At 35.9% G+C, this 5,618-nt stretch overlaps 1 pseudogene; it reads left to right on the top strand.

Moving 5' to 3' along the window:
* The first annotated feature begins 405 nt into the window (after positions 1-405).
* On the top strand, positions 406-5,369 carry LOC131781729 (uncharacterized; annotated as a pseudogene).
* The last annotated feature ends 249 nt before the right edge of the window (positions 5,370-5,618 follow it).

Below are 5,618 nucleotides of genomic sequence, written 5' to 3'. Positions count from 1 at the left end.
TATCCTTGAGATATTTTGCAGTTTCTTCGTCTCTTTGCTTTATTTTGTTTCGTTCCGCATCATTCAAATAAGACACAGGGTCAATATGAGCTTCACTCCACAACTGTCCAGTCATAGCTCGTAAGGTGAAACCTGCCTTGTTTAAGTCCCAGAGGCCAGTTTTATTTTTTTCTATTTCTCTATAATATATGAATGAAAACTGGATGATGAATTTTTTTTATATTCTCTGCGTAATCTTCGTAAAATGTTTTTAAGTTATTTGCACAGTCGCTACAAGGGGAGTGGTTTAAAGTCACAGTGATTTCGGTGTTAGAATTTTCCTTTACCACTTTAAGAAATTCGGAGTGGTGAAGCATTACCATTTCTACATGTTGACCATGTTCGTTATTGAAGGTTTTTTCGAAAATGCTTCCTCCGTCAATGGCTTTTATAGAAGCAATGAGGTAGGTACATTTCAGCCATGTTTCACCATAGATTCCAGCCGGCCATATTATATTTCTTTTTTTCAAGAAATCGTCTAGAAAACAAAACAAAAAATAGAAAAAAATATATGAAAGAAATAAACTAAAACATGATTAGTACTACGTAGAAATAGGCATATATTCTCAAATCAAATTCGAAAGAAATCGCTGAGCCAGAAATGAAACTATGCAAATTAATGCCCTCTGTCTCTTATCACAAGGAAAACAGCAGACAGGTTTGAGCCTCAAATGAGCAGTTAAATGTAACGCTTATGTTAGGACACAAAACAAACTGCTAGGGGTAGGGAGGGTAGGGAAATAACTACACGATCGAACTGGAACAGCGATAAGCGAATGTAAAATGCAATATGATGCTAGCACGTGCTGGCTTCATTAAACTATATTAACAATATTAATAGCACTTGTGGTTACTTCCAATTCAGAGGCCGAAAAAAAATCGATTTTCCTTTTATTTGACTAACCGAATTCAAACATTCAACCTAACGTTTCCCTAAAAAAAATCTTAAATCTCTAAATTATGTAGAAAAACGTATTTTCAAATAAAACTTAATAAATCAGGAAGTTGTCACAATCTCGGACTAGGGCGAATTCCCTGGGATAATTTGAGCAACCGCTCATGTTGGGGCTCGATTTTCATCTTATTTCCATATTTTGTTTACATTGCGCACTTTTCAAAATTCGCACATGGAAGCTCTTTGTTCATGGAAACATCTTTGCTCATGGAAAAATCAAAATCGGAAGAAATTCCACGGGAAAAAAAGAATAAAAAGTGGCTGCAATGGGTTACTTTTCCCTTGATCCATCGTCATTGACGACAGGAGGTCCCGTTGTCCTATTGGTTTGCGGTTTTACGAGGCAAGATAATCTCCGAGTGTGGCGCGAGTTGTCTGCGAACCTTTATGAGCTAAAATCTCATGTTTGATTTTGGGAGGAATACAACCACTTTGAGCGAATTCATAGGGTATATAGATTTGACTGATTTTTGTCAAATTTCGTCGAAAAATCCTAGGAATAATGACAGGCGATAGTGTCCCGTGGCGTCCTTTTACGCAACACGACTTGCATATATTAAGCTACCCCAACTTTAGATGCCGATATCTACACAACCAATCAGAATATCGAAAAAGCCTGATATACTTTTGTCGATTGATGCCTTGTGAATGAGACTATGCAGCCATTTTGCTCAATAGAAGAACCTTCGGTCACGCCCTACCGGCTCCTGACACTTCCTTAAAAGAAAAGTCGCTTAAATCATATTTTTATGGTAAACTGCATTTATTAAGCTTTCTCTAGTGCGCAAAACTCTAAAACAAAATTTGATCAATACCTACGGTATCAACGAGCGCTTTTCATTCAAGTAATTTATTCTTGTTTTCTCGTCACCATATTCCCACCAATAGTGTAGCTCCATTTTCTACATATAAACCCACACACAATCCACAATTCCTTCAATCGCTCTGACGAAGGGCTAACGCTCGGAACGCCAGCCTCTAGACAGTTTACGTTTTCAACTCAGTTCACTAGACTAAATTACCCCAATATGATGCTAGCACGTGCTGGCTCCATTAAGCTATATTAACAATATTGATATTACTAAAATACGAAATAAACTCTTTGCAACATTCTTGTTAAAAAACATCCCACCATCCCGCCCCGAACGAGTAGCAAAACTCTAATAATACCATAAATTGATAGTTTAATTGAGTTTTCCTCTGAATAATGAACTGATACTTGAATCGACACAAGGAGAAAAGATATATTTAAGTGTCCTTGAACATGGATTAATCCTGTCTTAAACTCAGGTTTAATTAGTTAAAGTTGATGTTTAAGATTTAAGTAACTATCTTAAGGCTAAAACATAATGTAGGTTCAAGTTCACATGAAATGTGTCCAAAACATTCCTGTATGTTTAAGTACTGTTTAATTGAAGTAAACAGAACTTAAACATTGCATGTTGTCAAAGTACCATTTAATGCAAATTAATCTGCTCAAAATGTGTTGCTTTATTTTAGTTTTGGATCAAATTTGTGAAATCAGGAAAATATTATTGTTTTGTTGTTTCATTACTAAACTGCCACCCACCAGGTCACGTATCACATATCACGTATCACGTATCACGTATCACACTAAACAATACATTTTTCAAGTTTCTTTTATTTTAAATTCACTGGTACACATTCTTAGAGTTACTTCTAATTTGTAATTAAAACGTCACACATACCTAGCTTATTTATGCTTTACAGGAACAAATTTTCCCATAATTATTCAATAAATTTAACAATAATTAGAAGAAACTATCCCTATAATCTAAATGAAAATAATTTGTTCCAACAAAAAAATTACTTCAGTTTTCTATTAAATACATAATAAATAAATAAATAAATAAATAAGTTAACTGATATATGATAAAAAGTAATGGCCTGTACATGTGTTCTAAAAAAAATATAGCTTAAATCTCAATGTCGATTTAAATTGCGTTTAAGAATGCTTAAACCTCACTTAAACAAAGGTACATTTAAAGTCATGTTTAAGTTTAGAAAACATGACTTACAATTGTCATTGGATTTAATAGTTGTTTAATTTTACTTAAATGACACTAACATCTGGCCTTTTTACCCAGTGCGTGGCAGGAGCGTCTGACGAAGGTTCAAAACTTGTAACGAATCACCTTTTGGTGAGCAAAGCCTTAAAATTCACCCGTTCGATAGGCGCTCGACTAAGATAGTCGGCAACATCTCCGATAAAATGCAAAATTTAGGTGTAAACGTATTCAGCTTTTTGTTTGTTTCAATTTATCTCTTTTTGGTGCCACGTTCGATTAATTATGTATTTATTATTTATTATTTATTATTTTTATTAAGAACACTTTACGAACCTTCTAGTGAAACCCAAATATTGACAATGGTTTACAACAACACTCTTATTGCGAAAGAAATGTTTAAGTTATCTTTTTTTATCAGCAATGCGGTTTTCCACTAGGGATATCACAAGGTTAGGGCGATTATTTCAAACATGTAGCTTTAAAACAGCTAAAACCGGTTTCAATCGGTTTTGCCCTTGTTATCAAAAATCATTTTTTTACTTCCTCCGAATTTTAAACGCTAAACGTTTTTGGAAAAGTAACATTTTTGAATATGCAATCTATTGGACTGTTGGGGTAAACAAGCTTAAACCACAGGCGCAAACAGGAGGCACCGGGCGTCTGATTAGGAATAGTTTATTTTACTCTCGGAATCTCTGTCCCTTTCTTCTCTAAAATTCAGCCCCACAGTACACGCTCTTAAATACCTTATCGGCTGGCATGTTTGGGCTTGCGGGACAACCGTGGTAGAGTACACATATTTTTAGAACGTTAACCAAAGCCACCTCAAGACATTCCGAACGCACAACAAAGTACTTGAAAAAAAACAACCGTTCTTCAAGGTGATAAAAGTGATAAATTTTCAGCTCGTTTTCCGTATACTAGTATCGTCCCTCTTGTCATGTAAATGGCTCAAAGAAAAACTCTGAGATTAGTCAAAAGCGCCCTCTGGCCTTTATTTTTGGGTGACGGCCTTTTGATTTACTCGTTAATTGTCTTATTACCGTTTAGATCTTTTTTACAAAATTTCATTTTCAAAAGTTGTATTGAAATTAAAAAGCCCACACAGATTTCAATTTGTTTAAATGAAACCTTTTTCCAATGTGCCATCCCCAGCAGTTTTTCTTCTCAGAAAATTGATTTCTTCCTTGGCTTAAGACCTGAAATTCAGTTTGTGTTTAGTAATTCAGCAAAGCTTCTGCACATGTAATTTATATCAGTGTTTTTTATGAATAAGTTTTTTCCAAACTTCTTATTGTGTAAGTAGTCGAGTTAAAAAAAAAATTCCTTGTTGAGAAGATACACATTTTCGATGTTTTTCCCGAGCTTCTTGTCGTCTGCTGACCGACATGACGGAAGCCCATAAATACCGCTAATAAAAAGAGGCCGTTTCGATTTACAGGGGCAGATTTCAAGCCATAAAATTTCAATGTCGTTTGCTTCGAGGTCTCCGCGTCTTATTGCCTTAAGGGACTTTCCAACTCTATCCTTTCGATGAAGCTGGAATTCGTGAATAGTACTGAAGGAATCGGGGACTTTTTGAGTTAAAAAGATCTCCGATAGGATTAGAATATCCAGTCGACTTTTCGATGATGGTTACATGGAATCTTTACTAACGTCTCATTTGAAACAGGATGGAATTCATTTATACGTAGCCAATGTGTGCAATTTTATGGAAGTAAAAACGGACGAGGGAAAGGAATACTACCATCTCTGATTTATTGTTGAGAGCAGAGGTGCAAACCGGGGCAATTTCCTTCAAGCTAAATGTAAATGTAAAGGTGATCGAGATGGGGGATGCAAGCACGTTGCAGCTGCCATTTATTCCTTAGAAGATTTGTTAAAACATTCGAGGTAAAGATAGTGTAACCAGTGGCCCATGTATCTGGGTTACAAAACCTAGAGCAAATACTAAATCATACAAAGTGAAGGACCTGGTTATAATTACAAAAAAATTTACAAAACCCTCTCACAAAAAAGGAAAACGTAAACACACTTCTCTTCAGTATATTGACAGGGATGTTCCCGCTTCGACAGACAAGAATCCAAAAGATGAGGAATATGTCCGTCAATTCACCAAAAAGGTGTGCCAGTTGAAAACTGATGCACCTGCAGTTATCTTGCCCCTAATCAAAAAACTCCACTACACTTCCGAAGCTCACGCAGAAGTGGACAATGGGCCTTTTAACAAGGCTAAGACTGGTATCATGAATACCAAAATACAAGAGATTGTTGAAGGCCGTCCCAACATCTCCAGCAAAGATGTGTTTAGGTTGTTATCCTTCAGTGATGTAGAAAGAGATTAGGTAGAGAGCACCACCTCAAGTCAGTGGCAATGTGAGGAATGGTATATTCACAAGGCTGGTTTCATAATAGCTTCAAAGTGTAAAAGAGTCTTTACCGGGAAAAAGGCCATTGAAAAAAATGAAAAAGATGTCAAAAAGTTCATATAAGATATTGTGCTGCCCAAGTCACCACACAGTTGTTGTCAAAATCAGGAAGAGGAACCACAAAATCCAAGAGAGTGGGGATTATTTCATGAGGAGAGTGCGTGG

This window comes from Pocillopora verrucosa, chromosome 12 (assembly GCF_036669915.1).
Source record: "Pocillopora verrucosa isolate sample1 chromosome 12, ASM3666991v2, whole genome shotgun sequence".
NCBI lineage: Eukaryota > Metazoa > Cnidaria > Anthozoa > Scleractinia > Pocilloporidae > Pocillopora > Pocillopora verrucosa.
The sequence above is the reverse complement of the archived record's forward strand: the minus strand, read 5'-3'. Positions and strand labels throughout refer to the sequence as shown.